At 40.6% G+C, this 19,096-nt stretch overlaps 1 protein-coding gene across 2 annotated transcripts in view; it reads left to right on the top strand.

The window, feature by feature from the left end:
- Positions 1–19,096, top strand: part of DGKB (diacylglycerol kinase beta) — a 690,045-nt gene that overhangs the window by 472,597 nt on the left and 198,352 nt on the right. The window lies entirely within an intron of this gene.

The following is a 19,096-nucleotide window of genomic DNA, read 5'->3' as shown; positions in this document are numbered from 1 at the left end:
CTCAAGCCCGTACTCTTTCCACTGAGCCACGCTGCTTCTATGATCGAATGAATGAATGCACTAAATTCTGGGGTAGATACAAGATAATTGTGTTGGACAAAGGATCCATCCCACATAGTGCTCACACTCTTAATCCCCCTTAAGAGTAACTGAGGCACAGAGAAGTTAAGTGCCTTGCCGAAGGTCACGCAGTAGACAACTGGCAGATCCAGGATTAGAACTCAGATACTCTTGCTCCCAGGCCCGTGTTCTTTCCAAAAGCCCAATGCGCTCCTCCAATCTAATTATCTTGTTTCGGACCCAACACCGCTTGAAACAGAGTAAGCAGTTAACAAACACCACAGTTATTTTTATCATGGCCTGACAGAGCCACTTTGAGGCTGGATGTCTTCGACGAGATTCCTCTGAAATGATCCTTTCCTCTCTGAAGCTCACAATAGCTCCAATTACCATTCTGTTCCAATCCTAACTCTGAATAGCAGGCTGGCTAAACAGGCTTCAGACACTTCCCCCGCAAACCTTCCTTCGCTTCTCTTTGTTTTTTTTCCGGTATTTTTTAAGCACATACTATGTGTCAGGCGCGTCACTAAGCACAGGGGTAGATATGGGCTTATCAGGTGGGACACAGGGACTGTCCCCCATAGGGCTCGCGTTCTTAATCCCTATTTTGCAGATGAGGTAACTGAGGCGCAGAGAAGTGAACTGATTTGTCACACGGTTCCTAAGTGGCAGAGGTGGGATTAGAAGCCAGGTTCTTCTAACTTCCAGACTCATGCTCTCTCCTCTAGGCCAGGTATTCTGCACGCAATAAGCACTCTATAAATAATAATGATGGCATTTATTAAGTGCTTACTATGTGCAAAGCACTGTTCTTTAGGATACATATCTATCCTATTTATTTACATATCTATCCTATTTATTTACATATCTATCCTATTTATTTTATTTTGTTAGTATATGTTTGGTTTTGTTCTCTGTGTCCCCCTTTTAGACTGTGAGCCCACTGTTGGGTAGGGACTGTCTCTATATGTTGCCAATTTGTACTTCCCAAGCGCTTAGTACAGTGCTCTGCACATAGTAAGCGCTCAATAAATACGATTGATGATGATGATGATGATGTTCTAAGCGCTGGGGAGGTTACAAGGTGATCAGGTTGTCCCATGTGGGGCTAACAGTCTTCATCCCCATTTTACAGATAAGGTAACTGAGGCTTAGAGAAGTTAAATGACTAGCCCATGGTCACACAGCAGACATGTGGCAGAGTCAGCATTTGAACCCATGACCTCCGACTCCAAAGCCCGTGCTCTTTCCACTGAGCCACGCTGCTTCAAATACAGTTGAATGCATGAGTGAATGATTCCCCACTCGGCCTCATCATTAATTCTTTCCACTTCTGATCTACAAATTGTTTCCACTCCCCATATGCGACTTTCCCTTCCAGAAACACCCAGGCAGGGAGTTGTGGTTGACTCTCCTACTAGATTTTAAGTCCTCAAAGAACAAGATTATATCTGCTACTAATTTTCCAAGTGCTAAGTATAATACTCCATACATAGAGCACTGTTTGCTTACTAAATACCATTGATTAATTGATGGTAACACTGAATGGTTACCAGTAGTACTGCTGCCTGGATCATTTTGGAGAAGAGCACAGGCTCGGGAGTCAGAGGCTATGGGTTCTAATCCCGGCTCGCCACTCGTCTGCTGTGTGACCTTGGCAAGACACTTAACTTTTCTGCACCTCAGTTACCTCAACTGTAAAACGGGGATTAAGACTGTGAGCCCCACGTGGAACAACCTGATTACCTTGTAACTACCCTAGCATTTAGAACAGTGCTTGGCATATGGTAAGTGCTTAACAAATACCATCATTATTATTATCGCTATTTCAGTGTCTGGCACATAGTGCTTAACAAATGCCATTATCATTATTAATTATTATTTTTCTATGAAAACATGGTTGCCCAACCACCTCCACACCAAACTGTACCATCAGTTTTAAAACAATCAATCAATCATATTTGTTGAGAACTTACTGAGTGCAGAGCACTGTACTAAGCACTTGGTAGACACATTTCCTGCCCATTCATTCATTCATTCATTCGTATTTATTGAGCGCTTACTGTGTGCAGAGCACTGTACTAAGCTCTTGGTAAGTACAAGTTGGCAACATATAGAGACGGTCCCTACCCAACAGGGGTCTCACAGTCTAGAAGCTTGCCCATGACAAGCTTGCAGTTTAGAGCGGGATATAGACATTAATATAAATCAATAAATTGCAGATATGTACCTATGTTCTGTGGGGCTAAGAGAGGGATGAATAAAGGGAGCAAATCTAAGTGTAAGGGTGACACAGAAGGGAGTGCGAAAAGAGGAAATGAGGTTTTAGTTGGGGAAAGCCTCTTGGAGGAGATATGCCTTCAAAGGACTTTGAAGTTAGGGAGAGAAATTGTCTGTCAGATATGAAAAGGGAGGGTATTCCGGGTTAGATGCAGAATATGGGCAAGAGGACAGCGGTGAAATAGAAGAGATCAAGGTTCAGTGAGTAGGTTGGCTTTGGAGGAGGGAAGTGTGTGAGCTGGGTTGGAATAGGAGAGCATTGAGGTGAGTTAGGAGGGGTCGAGTTGATTGAATGCTTTAAAGCCGATGGTAAGGAAGTTCTGCGGAGGGCAACCACTGGAAGTTCTTGAGGAAACAAGGAGTGAACATTTTCATTGAGAAACAAAAGCACTCAATCAGCTCAAACTCTCCTAACTTACATCGCTGACATGCTACTCCAGCCCAGCCTGCACACTTCGCTCCTCTACAGCTAGACAGGTCTACCACCTCTGTTATACTTGACTCTACCGAGCACTTGCTATTCAGTCGTATTTGTTAAGCGCATACTGCATGCAGAGTGCTTGGTAGCGCTTGTGAGCTTGGGAAAGTACAATACAGCAATTCATTCATGTATTCATTCATTCAATTGTATTCATTCATTCATTCAATGGTATTTATTGAGCGCTTACTGTGTGCAGAGCACTGTACTAAGCACTTGAGAAGTACAAGTTGGCAACATATAGAGGCAGTCCCTACCCAACAGCGGGCTCACAGTCTAGAAGGGCGAAGAGAACAAAACAAAATATATTAACAAAATAAAATAAATGGAATAAATATGTACAAATAAAATAAATAAATAGAGTAATAAATATGTACAAACATATATACATATATACAGGTGCTGTGGGGAAGGGAAAGAGGTAAGGCGAGGGGGAGTGCTTACTGTGTGCAGAGCACTGTACTAAGAGCTTGGGAAGTACAAGTTGGTAACGTATAGAGATGGTCCCTACCCAATAGCGGGCTCACAGTCTAGAAGGGAGAGACAGACAACAAAACAACACATATTAACAAAATAGAATAAATAGAATAGTCTGGGAAGGCCTCCTGGAGGAGGTGAGCTCTCAGTAGGGCTTTGAAGGGAGGAAGAGAGCTAGCTTGGCAGATGTGCGGAGGGAGGCCATTCCGGGCCAGGGGGAGGACGTGGGCGGGGGGTCGATGGCGGGATAGGCAAGAATGAGGCACAGTAAGGAACAATAAACAGTGACATCCCCTGCTCACAACAAGCTCACAGTCTAGAGGGAATAATAATAATAATGCAGTGCTCTTCACAGAGAAAAAGCTCAGTTAACGCAGTACATTGATTTATTATCGATCAATTTTTGGAATGATTGTTTATTCAGCTTAATAATAATAATAATAATAATGACATTTGTTAAGCACTTACTATGTGCAAAGCACTGTTCTAAACCTGGGGGAGGTGAATACAAGGTGATCAGGTTGTCCCACGAGGGGCTCACAGTCTTAATCCCCATTTTACAGATGAGGTAACTGAGGCCCAGAGAAGTGAAGTGACTTGCCCAAAGCCACACAGCTGACAAGTGATGAAGCCGGGATTAGAACCCATGACCTCTGGCTCCCAAGCCCAGGCTCTTTCCGCTGAGCCACGCTGCTTCTCTCTGAGCCACATTTGGTACAGGAAGGGCGTCCACCCTGATCATCTTGTATCAACCCCAGTGCTCAATACAATGCTTGGCACATAAGAGCTTAACAAGTACCATAATTCAGGGAACAATGTCTATGAAGTCGGCTTTTTTGCACTCTCCCAAGCGCTTAATACTGGGCTCTGCCCCCAGTAAGCGCTCAGTAAGTATGATTGATTGATTGATAGATAATCATCATTGTTAGACATTCACTTCCCATTGCAAAGTAACCAGCCCCTCAGATTAATCTGCACAACCTCACTCCCTCAGAGCAAGTTTGCCATCTGGGAAATCTATCGGTCAGTCAGTCAGGCAATCATGTTGATTGAGTTCTTACTGTGTGCAGCGCACTGCACTAAGCGCTGGGAGAGTATAATGCAACAATGAACAGACACATCCCTTGCCCACAACGAGGTTATAGTCTGGTAACCAGCGACTTTATTGTAAACCTAAAGTTGTCACAGGTTACAACAGAAGCCCAAAATGCGTGTCCTGTTTTCTGAGAGCTGACTATTTAATTGGGAAAACAGGTGCACGTTACTTAAGTAGTGCAAACAGGAGAAGGAGGAAGGTTCTTAATGGTAATGACATGAGTGTGATAGATGAAATAGATACGGAGGGGACGTAGATCAATATAGTTGAACAACCCCTTTTACCGATCTCTAATAAAGGACTAGGTGTGTAGTGACTAGATAAATGATAACGGGTCTTTTGAGATTGGTAGGTATTGGGGTGCTGAGAATGAGTAAGGTACCTCCCAAACCACTTAGCACAGTGCTCTGCACACAGCGAGCTCTCAATCAATCCCATAAAAGACGATGAAATCTGACCAGTGAATCAGATGGTAATTGTTGATTTCCTGCTTACTGGATTGCACAGCACAGAACTAAACATTTGAAAATCTGGTAAGAAACTTAGGGGGTGTTATAGGGTAGAAGTTGAATTTTTCCCATTTCAAAACTTCCTGAGATATTTATAGGGATGGAGCATTTTGGATTTTTTAGATGGCAAATGCTGAAAGGTACCTGTAACTTTGTGTGGCAAGTTGTTCCAGTAACAGCTTATCTTCCCCACAATTTTTAACCGTCACGGGGCATTCTAAAGCATACAACTTAAACTGTCTCTTCATCTATAATGTAGAAAACGTTTTAAAGATTGTCTTCTACCTCGTGTATTGTAGTCTGAGCCAAGATTATATCGGCTTCTGAATGTGTGTGCATATGTTATTTTATTTTAAGAATGTCGGTATTACCGAGTTATACTAACAAACTCGCGGGATCAGATTCGTCGGGAAGATAATGAATACAGTATTGTTTTTGAATTCTAAGTCAGCTCATTTCTATGCAGGCAATTTCAACATTTTTATTAAACCACCCTGATTGAAATACTTCCATTTTCACATTAATCGGGCATGTTCGCTGTGACATGAGTTGATAATGTATTCTTCTGACGACTCGTGATAATATCACCTTGGATTTATGTAGGGCCTTCTAAAGACCTTAAAGCCTTTTCAGTTATATTGGATCATTTTATCATCATAACATTTCTGGAAGGGAGGGAAAGACGGGTATCATTATTCCGCCTTTGGAGCTGGGAAACAGAGGTTTAGACAGGATAACGAGTGAGGCAATGTGGTCTAATGGAAAAAAGCATGAAACTGGGAGTCAAGAACTAAGTGAAAAAGGCCCAGGCCTGGGACTCAGAGGACCTGGGTTCTAATCCCGACTCTGCAACATGCTTGCTGTGTGACCTTGGGCAAGTCACTTCAATTCTCTAGGCCAGTTTTGTCAACTGTAAAAATGGAGATGCAGTACCTTTTCACCCTCCTGCTTAGACTATGAGTGATATCACATGCCCAAGCATATATGTTTATATCTGCAACTCATTTATTTATTTATCTATTTATTTATTTATATTAATTTCTGTCTCCCCCTCTAGACTGTATGCTCATTGTGGGCAGGGAATGTATCTGTTGTTTTATCGTATTCTCCCAAGCACTTAATACAGTACTTTGCACACAGAAAGTGCTCAATAAATATGATTGAATGGATGAAAGATCATCAGGGACAGGGACTCTGTCCTACCTGATTAAGTTGTATCTACCCCAGTGTTTAGAACAATGCTTGTCACATAAGAAGCACTTAAGAAATGTTATATTATCATAGACTGTGAGCCTGTCTTCTAGACTGAGCCCATTGTTGGATAGGGACCTTCTCTATATGTTGCCAACTTGTACTTCCCAAGCACTTAGTACTGTGCTCTGCACACAGCGCTCAATAAATACAACTGAATGAATGAATGATCATTAATAATAATAAGAGCCTGGGTTCTTGTCTCAATGGGCACACATCTCTGTGCCGGTTTGAGTGTCAGAGGTTTGAAAGTATGTTTTCTTGGACGTGGTCACATTTATCCTTGCAATATGCTTTCCACCACAGATCACCTCCTAAAGGAGAAACAAAGTCAATTCATTTCAGTTCATCAAGATCGATGAGTTAATATTGATTTATCAACTTTTCCTGGAGCCTAAGATTTGCATCCCCATCTTATAATGTGGTATTAGGCCTTGCAAATATATTCATCCTTGTGGTGACCTTCTGTATGATAACCTTAGTGTATTCCCTTCATAAGCTGCATTATTTTGAGGTCTCTTCATTCACCACTTTGGGTACTTAGGATTTATACACCTCTGCGGGTTGGGCTTATACTTCATTAACACCTTGATTTACAATGAGGGCAGATGAAAGAGAGAAAGAGAGAAAGAAAAAGAAAAAGAAAAAGAAAGAAAAGAAGAAAGAAAGAAAGAAAGAAAGAAAGAAAGAAAGAAAGAAAGAAAGAGAAAGAGAGAGAAAGAGAGAGAGAGAAAGAAAGATAGAGAGAGAAAGAAAGAAAGGAAGGAAGGAAGGAAGGAAGAAAGAAAGAAAGAGAAAGAAAGGAAGGAAGAAAGGAAGGAAGGAAGGGAGAAAGAAAGAAAGAGAAAGAAAGGAAGAAAGGAAGAAAGAAAGAAAGAAAAGAAAGAGAGAAAGAGAGAAAGAGAGAAAGAAAGAAAGAAAGAAAGAAAGAAAGAAAGAAAGAAAGAAAAAGAAAAAGAAAATGAACCCTGGTATTTCCTATGATTAAATTTCTCATGGGTGTGGATTTCTATCTTGGCTATTTCCTTACCGTTACGTATGATTCATTCAAAAGCAGAACAGTGATTATTAGACGATTGTTAAATCTGAAGTGGGAAGGAAAGTAGAATATTAGAAAAAAGTCAGGGCATCTTATTAATATATATTATGTGCTACAATGAAATGGTTTTGCCTAAGGATTGCCAAGATGATAGATTTATGAACGATGAGAAACGAGTCAAGTATTCTATTGGGTATGCGGACTGCAATTGGAAAAGCTCTTTGTGGCTGCCACTCTGAGTTTTAGTCATGAGCACACGCTTCGAACATGTCTGCTTTTCCTGGGCATTTGCAGGTGGCTGATACTGAAAATAGCAAGCGATTTTCTTAGGAGGTGATGAGGCAAAAAAAAAAAAAAACATTTTGTTGGGATGGGAAATACACACTCTCCATTTGTATCGATGTGAAGCGATTAAACCCAAACAAAACTTTTTCCAAGAGTGATGTGTAGAAAAGTTGACTGAATCATCCATTTTGCATTACTGGAGAAAATATGAGGTATGTAGACAAAAAAAATTTACAGTCGGAATGGTCTGTGCATAGCCATTACTAGTAATAAAATTTATTGAATACTTGCCGGGCACAATACACTATACTAATCACATGGAAAGTACCCAAAAAAGACATATTCCCTGCCAAAAAGATGGACTTAAAATGTTTTCAAATAGATCAATCGAAGTAAATTAATTGAATGTGCAATTGAATATGAGTGTATATATCTATATAGATAGATATATACTAATGATATGTATTAGCTAATGCATATGGGCTAATAGTAACCATAACAACAATAATAATATCAATTGGACACTTACTATGTTGCAAGCACTATTCTAGGCTCTAAGAGAGATATAAGCTAATCATGACAGACACAGTCTGTGGCCTATATAGAGCTTACAGCCTAAGTAGGAAAGAGAACAGGGATTGAAACCTCATTTTACAGATGAGGAAACTGAGGCTCAGAGAAGTGGAGTGACTTGCCCAAGGTCACCCAGCAGGCAAGTGGTGGAGGCAGGATTAGAACCCAGGTCCTCTGACTCTCAGGCCTGTGGCTTTTCACCTAAGCCAGGCTGCTTCTAATTGTTGTAGACTGTGAGCCCACTGTTGGGTAGGGACTGTCTCTATGTGTTGCCAATTTGTACTTCCCAAGCGCTTAGTACAGTGCTCTGCACATAGTAAGCGCTCAATAAATACGATTGATTGATTGTTGTATATGTTGAACACTTACAATTTACCAAGCACTGCACTAAGTACTAAGAGCAGCAGCATGGCTTAGTGGAAAGAGCACAGGCTTGGGAGTCAGAGGTCATGGGTTCAAATCCCGACTCCACCAATTGTCAGCTGTGAGACCTTGGGCAAGTCACTTAGCTTCTCTGTGCCTCAGTAACCTCGTCTGTAAAATGGGGATGAAGACTGTGAGCCCCACGTGGGACAACCTGATCACCTTGTATCCTCCCCAGTGCTTAGGACAGTGCTTTGCATGTAATAAGCGCTTAACAAATGCCATTATTATTATTATTATTATCATTATTATGCGTTCTAATCCTGGCTCCGCCATTTGTCAGCTGTGTGACTTTGGGCAAGTCACTTAACTTCTCTGGGCCTCAGTTATGTTATCTGTAAAATGGGGATTACCTGATCTGTAAAATGGGGATTAAGACTGTGAGCCCCATGTGGGACAAACTGATTACCTTGTATCTCCCCCAGCACTTAGAATAGTGCGTGGCACATAGTAGTAAGTACTTAACAAATACCATTATTATTATTATTATTATCATCATCAATCGTATTTATTGAGCGCTTACTATGTGCAGAGCACTGTACTAAGCGCTTGGGAAGTACAAATTGGCAACATATTGTTATAATTACTATGGTATTTACAAGAAAATCACACACGGGCTATACAGTCTAAGAGGAAGGGAAGGGAGAATAGATACTCCATCTCCACTGCACAGATGAGGAAACTGAGGCCAAGAGTGCTTACGTGACTTGCCTCATATGTCACCCTGCGCGCAGGTGGCAGATCCAGGATTAGAACTCAGGTTCTCTGATTCTTGAGTTTATATGATATAGGAATCTGGCAATCAATCAACAAAGATTTGTTGGATTTGGTGGGATTCTTGGAGGTTTTTGAATTTGATGTGAGTTTGGTCTGTGGAGAAGAAAGGAGTTCCAAGCTAGAGGAACAACACCAGCAAGGTCAAGGAAGCAGGGGAGTAGAGGATGAATTACAGTTGAGCGAGACATTAGGATGGATGAAAAGTAATCATTGTGGTATTTGTTAAACTCCTATTGCATACCTAGCACTGTACTAAGCTCGGGGATAAATACAAGATAATCAAGTCCCACATGGAGCCCACAGCCTAAGTATGAGGGAGAACATGTATTTAAGTCCCATTTTTCAGATGACATAACAGCAATATAGAGAAGTGAAGTGATTTCCCCAAGGTCACCTGGCAGACACGTGGCAGAGCCAGAATTAGAACCCAGGGCCTCTATGTCTTCCAGGCCCATGTTCTTTCCATTGCTAGGCCAAGCTGCTTCCCATTAAAGTACATTAATATAGTCTCCAAATCAAAAAAAAAAATCTATGCTTTAGAAAAAAACATATCTTGAAAAATTGGAATACACCAAATGTCAATGCATTCTGTTGAAAACATTTTTTAAAGAATTATAAAAATAAAATAACTTTGTTCACCACATCCCAAACTCTTACCACAGATGCATTTATTTACATTAGGTGACCAATTCATTGTTTAAACCCTTTGATTTTAGTACATGTTTTTCCAATGAGTGGGGTAGTCACCGCTGACCCGCTTTTCCCTATATTTTTGGTTTCATGGATCTGCTATATGAATCGAGACTCTTCTTTTATGCAGTAACTCTGTATGTATAATTTCCATAATATCTTCTGTGAGCCATAGAGGTTTATGTGGCTGCAGTGTCTTTACCTCATTATTTAACCGGAAGACAAATGCCAGGTTGTCGAGTGGAGAGCCCCATTGAATGGTACTGTGAGGATGAGTTAGGAAAGATTGGAAATTCCACATGTGCTTTCCGGAAATTGGGGTGTACCCTGCCCAAGGGGACATCTAAATGGAGGGCTTGGAAGAGATTTCAATCAATCAATAGTGGGAAAAACATGGGTCTGGGAATCAGAGGACCTGTGTCTCCAATCCTGGCTCTGCCATTTGCCTGCTGTGTGACTTTGGGTAAGTCATTTCACTTCATGCCTTAGTTTCCTCCTCAGTGAAATAGGGATTCAATACCTTTTCTCCTTCCTACTTAGACCGTGAGCCCCATTTGGGACAGGAACTGCATTGGATCTGATAAACATGTTTCTATCCCAAAGCTTAAAACAGTGCTTCACACATAGTAATTGCTTAACAAATGCCATATAGTAATTTTTTTATAAAAAAAGGTGTCAGTGTATTCTCTTGCCAATCAGAAGATTACATGTGGTATTGCAAAGGATAGGAGGAATTTGAATGGTAAAGATCCCCCTGGCTCCCATTGTCCCCCGTGGAGTCTACTCCAGTGCTTCAAAGAATGCTTAACACATAATAAGCGCTTAACAAATTCAATGATAATCATTATTATTCATAGTGCTAATAATAATAGCAATGATAATAATAATGGTGGGCTATGCGATGGCAGGCTTTGCGGATAAGGAAAAACAAAGATAAAGAAGTGCCCGAGAGATTTCTCCTAAATGCATCGTTCAACCCCAGCATTTGATACTGAGCTTAAAACAGTGCCCAGCGCTTAGAACAGTGCTCTTCACATAGGAAGCGCTTAACAAATGCCATTATTTTATACTGCCTCCCCCCATTAGATGGTAAACTCATTGCGGGCAGGGAATTTGTCTGTTATAATCTTGTGTGTACTCCCCCAAGCACTTAGTATAGTGCTTAGCACGCACTAAGTGCTCAATAAATGCAACTGAATAATTGATTAAATACAGTGTGCCACACATAGTAAACACTCAAAAAATATGATTGATAGATAGATTGATTGATCAGAAGAAGATATGCATTGCTGAAGCCATCTGTTACCTGGTCTGTAAAACAGAAATGAAATATCTGTTCTCCCTCCCACTTAGATTTTTCTTATTTGTTGTTTTATTGTACTCTCCCAAGTGCTTAATACAGTGCTTTGCTCACAGTAAGCCCACAATAAATAGGATTGAATGAATAGATGAGTGAATGAATGAATTATGAGTCCCTTGTGGGACAGGGACTGTATTTTATCTAGCCCTAATGCTTCACACAGTGTTTGGCACTTAGTACGACTTCAGTGAGTACTACAATCATTATTACTAATCAGTATTACTACTTTAGGATGATTTTCAACGATTCAACCCATTGTTGAATGTGCTAATTCTGTTGTGTTGTACTCTCCCAAGCATCAGTTCAGTGTTCTGCACATATTAAGTGTTCAATAAATACCATTGATTGATTGATAGAAGCTGGCAATGGTCTTAAATATTTCTTTTCCACCTGGCTTCTACTCTGTTTTTTGGCATTGAAAACTAGGCATTGCTTTTTTTCCCCAGTTGCATAATTCAAGAGAGAGATATTTTCTTTGCTAATTTGGGTAAATCAACTGAAATTAGCCCAATTATTTTTTTGACCTTTTTATGAGATCAAACTTCCTTCATTATTTAACTTTAACTCATTTTTTATTAACACATCCAAAGAACAGATCAGATAAACGATCAATCGGCCAGTCAATTAGATTTATTGAGTGCTTACTGCGTAAAGAGTACTGGACTAAGCGCTTGTGAGAGTATGTTACAACAGAGTCGGTATACATGGTCCCTGCCTTCAAAGAGCTCACGTCTAAAAGGTGCTTTCGAAAAGCCACCTGAGTTATTTAAAGAAACTGCTTGAAGTTTTAAAGAAAATATGTATTTCTAGCCTCTCATAGAATTTCTTGATATCCAGGGAATGTAGCCTACTTTCATGTTGAATGAATCCTACCCCTGGTAATATTTACCACTGTCAATTAGTAGATGAACTCCCTCTCAACGCAGATAGTGTATATGATGGATAGTTTTCCTACTGAGTGCAAAAAGAACGAACAACTCATCACTGTATTTCAGGGAATAAACCGCATCCCAAAGGTTGCAAATCACTGGTAAAAGTATAATCCAAATAGTAACTGATGAGCAGCTCTAAATCCACTAGACTATAATTCCTCATCTTGATGAACATATCAACAATTTCCAATAAACTTCAAGTAGCATCAATCCCTAAGCCATGCTGTTTTCATACACGGTAATTAATCTGTCTTTGAATGCCACTATATTAGGAAACTTCAAGAACTCCCGGGGGGATGGCTATCTTTTCTATTTCTTGGGTGACAAATTTTAATGTACAGAGAAGCAAAAAGGGACAAAATCATATTCTCTTTCTCAAACTGGAATGGGGGAAGTAAAACAAAAGAGGAAAAGTCTATGTTGACTTTTAGCATTTAAAGCTTGTGCTGAGTGCCTGAAACTGGGGATTCAGGAATATGCGAAAGAGCATATGTGTCAGTTCTCTCCTGTTGCCTTAAATTTAAGTGTTCAAATTTCAGCTATTTAGAGTGGTTGGGGAGAGAGGAATGAGTGGAATAAGGGGGAGGGAACGAAGTCCATACACAGAGGTTTGTGGATTAGATTGTCGATCTCAAAATGAGACTCGTGATCCAATGTTGGCTTATAAGTGAAGCTCCCCTATGTAGGTGAGCTCCTCATTACCCAATTATTTATGATGAAGAGGATGTCCAAAGTTCTCCTCGTGAATTTGGCTTAGGTGGAACATTAACTCTTTCACACTACTAATGAACCTTGTAGTAATTGTCACTATTGGGCTGGGACAGAATTCATTCATTCATTCATTCAATCGTATTTATTGAGCACTTACTGTGTGCAGAGCACTGTACTAAGCTCTTGGAAAGTACAAGTTGGCAGCCAATAGAGACGGTCCCTACCCAACAGTGGGTTCACATTCATTCATTCATTTATTCAATCGTATTTATTGAGCGCTTACTGTGTGCAGAACACTGTACTAAACGCTTGGGAAGTACAAGTTGGCAACATACAGAGACGGTCCCTACCCAACAGTGGGCTCACAGTCTAGAAGGGGGAGACAGACAACAAAACAAAACATGTGGATAGGTGTCAAGTCATCAGAATAAATAGAAATAAAGCTAGATGCACATCATTAACAAAATAAATAGAATAGTAAATATGTACAAGTAAAATAAATAGAGTAATAAAGCTGTACAAACATATATATATATATATATATATATATATAGGTTCTGTGGGGAAGAGAAGGAGGTAGGTTGGGGGGATGGGGAGGAGGAGAGGAAAAAAGGGGACTCAGTTTGGGAAGGACTCTTGGAGGAGGTGAGCTCTCAGTAGGGCTTTGAAGAGAGGAAGAGAGCTAGCTTGGCGGATGCGCGGAGGACGTGGGCTGGGGGATGATGGTGGGACAGGCGAGAACGAGGTACAGTGAAGGGGCTAGTGGCAGAGGAGTGGAGAGTGCGGGCTGGGCTGGAGAAGAAGAGAAGGGAGGTGAGGTAGGAGGGGGCGAGGGGATGGGCAGCCTTGAAGCCGTGAGTGAGGAGTTTTTGCTTGATGCATAGGTTGACTGGCAGCCACTGGAGATTTTTGAGGAGGGGACTAACATGACCAGAGTGTTTCTGCACAAAGGTGATCTGGGCAGCAGCGTGAAATATAGACTGAAGTGGGGAGAGACAGGAGGATGGGAGATCAGAGAGGAGGCTGATGCAGTAATCCAGTCAGGATGGGATGTGAGATTGAACCAGCAAGGTAGTGGTTTGGGTGGAGATGAAAGGGCAGAATCCAACAACCAGGAATAAAAAAAAAAAAAGGCAGCTGTCTCCAAGTGTTTGGACTTGAGACCCTGGAGAACAATGGAAATTGGGACAACGCGTTAGAAATTTTGCCACCTCAAAAATGTCCATTAGGTATTGAATTGTGCTGAGTGTGAGTAAGAAACCTGGGGTTAAGAGTACGGATGAGGAATCAGAAGACCCGGTTTCCAATTTTGGCTCTGTCAGTTGCCTGCTGTGTGACTTTGGGCTAGCCTTTTTTTATTTTTTTAAATGGTATTTGTTAAGCATTTTACTATGCTCCAACTGTTCGAAGTACTGCGGTAGACATAAACTAATCAGGTCAGACACAGGGGCTCACAGTCTTCATTCCCGTTTTACAGATGGGGTAATTCAGATCCAGAGAACTGAAATGAAGTGATTTACCCAAGTTTACACAGGTAGCAGGAAAGTGGCAGAGCTGGGATTAGAAGCCACGTCATTTTCCCATTCTCTATGCTGTGGGCTACACTGCTTCTCTTGACAACTTGTCTATGCCTAAGGTTCCTCCTCTACAAAATAGGGATTAAGTACCCCGTTCTCTCTTCCTCATGGACTGCAAACCCTGATCTCATTATTCTTGTATCTATCCCATTCATTCATTCATTCAAACGTATTTATTGAGTGCTTACTAAGTGCAGAGCACTGTACTAAGCGCTTGGGAAGTACAAGTTTGTAACATATAGCCTTCAACCCAATGTTTGGTCATTTTTTTGTCAGAAAATGAGAGTTTGGTGACCTACAATATACTTTCATGATTTAGAGGACAGCCTATTTTAGAATTCCATCAATTAATAATAATAATAATAATAATAATAATAATAATAATAATAATAATCATGGTATTTGTTGAGTACTTTGTGTCAGACACTGTACTAAGTGCTGGGGTGCAGTCCCTATCTGACTTAAGGCTTTGCATTCTCAATCCCTATTTTATAGCTGAGGTAACTGAGGCACAAAGAAGTGAAGTGACTTCCCCAAGGCCACACGGCAGACAAGTGGCAGAGCCGGGATTGGGACCTATGACCTTCTGATTCCCATGTCCATGCTCTATACACTACACCATGCTGCTTCTCTTTAGATCTGTTATGGAAATCCTTCCATGAGAAGCAGCGTGGTTTAGTGGAAAGAGCCCAGGCTTCGGAGTCAGAGGATGTGGGTTCTAATCCTGGCTCCACCACTTGTCTGCCGTGTGACCTTAGGCAAGTCACTTCACTTCTCTGTGTCTCAGTTCCCTCATCTCTAAAATGGGGATTAAAAGTGTGAGCCCTATGTAGGACAACCTGATTAAAGTGTCTCCACCCCAGTGCTTAGAATAGTGCTTGGTACGTAGTAAGCACTTAACAAATATCATTATTATTATTATTATATTTCAGTATTTTAAGAGTAAATGTTCAGAAACAGGACCATTACCTAGAGGTTTACAAATTAAACAGCTGAGAAGCAGCGTGCCTCAGTGGAAAGAGCCCGAGCATTGGAGTCAGAGTCATGGGTTCAAATCCCAGCTCTGCCAATTGTCAGCTGTATGACTTTGGGCAAGTCACTTTGCTAAGTGCTTAGTACAGTGCTCTGCACACAGTAAGCGCTCAATAAATACGATTGATTGATTGATTCACTTCTCTGTGCCTCAGTTACCTCAACTGTAAAATGGGGATGAAGACTGTGAGCCCCCCTTGGGACAACCTGATCACCTTGTAACCTCCCCAGTGCTTAGAACAGTGCTTTGCACATAGTCAGCGCTTAATAAATGCCATTAAAAAAAATGGAGGAGGTCATGATCTATTCATGGCTTATGCTCTGATACCCTAATATTTACGCTTCTAAATAGAGAAATCTGCAGTTCCTGACTTAATCGTAAAAGCACCGTGGTAAATGGAGAGTTGTATTTGGTTGACGTGAAGTCCGCGGCTTGTAGCCAGAGTTGATGTTGTGCCAAAATCTAGTGTCCTCTTCTGATTCAAATCAACAGAGTAGGGTCGACTTAATTTTCACCCAAGGAAAACCAGAAAAAAAGGTCTAGCAAACCTGCCAGCTCCAACTAAGGTTGCACATTTAGAGATCGTCAGAGAAAATAAAAAGACCATTACAGATACCACAGTCACACCGAAGTTTAACACAACAGCAGTACATGCACACAAACACAGAAAGACACACCCCACAGGACTTTAGTGGAACAAACTGAAGCTTTTCCCTCATTCAAATTTCTTATAAACAGAAATTGTGAGGTCTTACTGTAATTGATTATTGTGAAAGATTAACTTAGGTTGGTGTCTAGATTGTGAACTCTGTGAGGGCTCACACTGTACTCTCCCAAGCACTTAGTACTGTGCTGTGCACACAGTGAGCACTCAATAAATATGATTGAGTAATAATTACTTCATTAGAAGTTTTCATCAAGTACTATCATTTCTTATGTACTTTAGAAGAGCTTAGATCAGAAACTTCAAATAATCCTGGAGCAATAGGTTTGTTAGCATAAAAGCTCTCCAATCAGGATTAAAGTGCAGAACCAAGCTGAATTAGTGAAAAGTAAGAATTATAGGAAAAAAAAATAGTTTTATCACTCAGTCACTCATGTGGAACACATCGGAGGAACCAAAAGCATTGGGATACAGTTTGGTTTTGTTTTCAGCCTTCAGGGGAGAAAAAGAGCAATGGATTTTTCTTTTTCCTTTTCCAGTGGCATTTCTGAAGCACTTACTATGTTCTAGGCACTGTTTTAAGTGCTGGTGTCGAGTCAAATCAATTTTTCTCTCCTGGGATCAATAATTGATAATAAAGGAGCTGGTAGCTAAGAAATACGCTGAAGATTACTGTAAGGAAGACTTGTTATGAAAAGCCTGGACAAAGTCATGAAATGTGATGATGTAACGATCGCCACAAAAATAAAAATTGTCAACTCTGTGGTGTTGCCAGCCACAATGTATGGATCCAAAACCGGGACAGTGAAAAAACGGGATAGAAAGAACATAGATTCTTTTGAAATGTGGTATTGGAGAAGGCTTTTGGGAATACCATGGACTGCCCGAAAAACAAACAAATGGATTTTGGAGCAAATTAAAACCAAAGTGGCTCTTGGAAGGCCAAATGACTCAACTTAGATTAGCATATTTTGGACACGTAATCAGGAGGACTCATTCCCTGGAGAAGACACTAATGCTAGGAAAAGTCCAGGGAAAATGTGGAAGAGGCAAACCATTCCTTCATTCAATTGATTTTATTGAGTGCTTACTGTACGCAGAGCACTGTACTAAGCGCTTGACCAGCAGCTAGATGGATAGAGACCATAACAATGACAACCGAAGAAGTGTTAGAAAGGAAGCAGATTATGGCAGAGGACAGGACGTGCCGGAGAAATGGGGTCACTATTAATCAGGAATGACTCTACGGCACTTAATAATACTAGATTCAAGCTAATTAGTCCCTGTCCCACAGAGGGCTCACAGGTGTAATCCCCATTTTACAGATGAGGGAACTGAGGAACAGAGAAGTGAAGTGACTTGCCCAAGGTCACACAGCCGACAGATGTCGGATTCGAGATGAGAACCCATGTCCTTCTGACTCCCAGCCTCCTGCTGTATCCACTAGGCCACTCAAAGATGTAGTGAGGATGGCTATCTGGGGAAGAACAACCTGATGAGAAGAAAAATATGATTTTTTATTCCCTGCTTTTTGAGGGAGCAGGGGTGTAGATAGGGTTAGGAGGACACAGACAGGAGTGGAAGAAGGAATAAGCTATCTTTAGCACTTACTGATTTCATTCCCATCCTCAGCACTATACATAATATCTATTCTTTGGCTTTTCATTTTTATATTCAATTGGTCATTCTGCTTGAACTACTTGAACAAATTTCTGTTATATCCTCCTAGAGATACTTTTTTATCCATATTTTTGTTCATCATTCTCTTTAGGTTGTGAGGTTTTTGAGAGTAGGGAATGAGAACCTTGATTCTGTACATTAAGTACAGTTCTTTGCATTCAGTAATTGTTCCATAAGTAACATTGATTGACTAGATGACTTCTGACCTTTATTCTCTCTTCCCTCCCTTTCCCTCCTTCCACCCATCTTCCTTCCGCCCTTCCTTTCCTCCCTCTATCATACGAACACCAAGAACAATTAGGGAATTTCAGAGTTAATAAATTAAAACTTCTTTTTTAACCCCTAGTCAATTCTTTATTCCTCCTCTGCTCTCTCATTTACCACCTACTCTCTCTGCATCTCTGACCCTGCTCCTTTCTCCATCCTTTCTGCCACTGCTTTGATATTTCCTCCAAGCAGTTAAGTTAATATAGTGCTCTGAACATAGTAGGAACTCAATAAATACCATTATTCGGGAAAATTTTAAACCATTTCCTAGGCAGCCACCATTTTCTCTGCCTGATCTCATCTTAAGTACTGTGCACAAGGCCTCAGTTGAGATTATCATAAATTCTAAATGAGTGATACCCCCATATCGTGATATTTACCAAGAACATAGTGTGAGAGTTATCCATCAATGGTATTTCTTGAGCGCTTACTGTATGTAGAGCACTGTACTAAGCACTTGCTAGAGTACAATGCAAAAGAGTTGGTTAGACACGATTAAATCACTATTTAAATTGTATTTGAAAATTGCATATAGTAAAATTTGTTGAAAAGTACATTTTGTGCACATACTATTGAATAAAGTTTCTTTATACTGACAAAAAGCAATTCATATGAAAGATAAAACTTCCCTGAGCATATCCTCTCATAAAAATAAGATGGAGTATTACAATTCTGGAAAGGGTTTTCTAGAGCATATTTCCATGTCTCCCTGGGCCTTAACCTACACATTTTTTTTATCTGAACTAGAAGATCCAAGCATTTTTACGTGGCATTTTGTGATGTACCTATTTATCCCTGCTACGGGTTGGAAATGTGAAAAATGTTTGATCTCTTTGGTATGAATACCAAATGGCCCCATTAAATTCCCTGCAGCAATGTCGGTTCTCTATGAGATGACATTCAATCCACAGAGAGAAGTATAAATTGGCAGCAT

The sequence above is a fragment of the Tachyglossus aculeatus genome, chromosome 2 (assembly GCF_015852505.1).
Source record: "Tachyglossus aculeatus isolate mTacAcu1 chromosome 2, mTacAcu1.pri, whole genome shotgun sequence".
NCBI lineage: Eukaryota > Metazoa > Chordata > Mammalia > Monotremata > Tachyglossidae > Tachyglossus > Tachyglossus aculeatus.
Note: the sequence above shows the minus strand (reverse complement) of the source record. Positions and strands in the feature narration are given on the sequence as shown.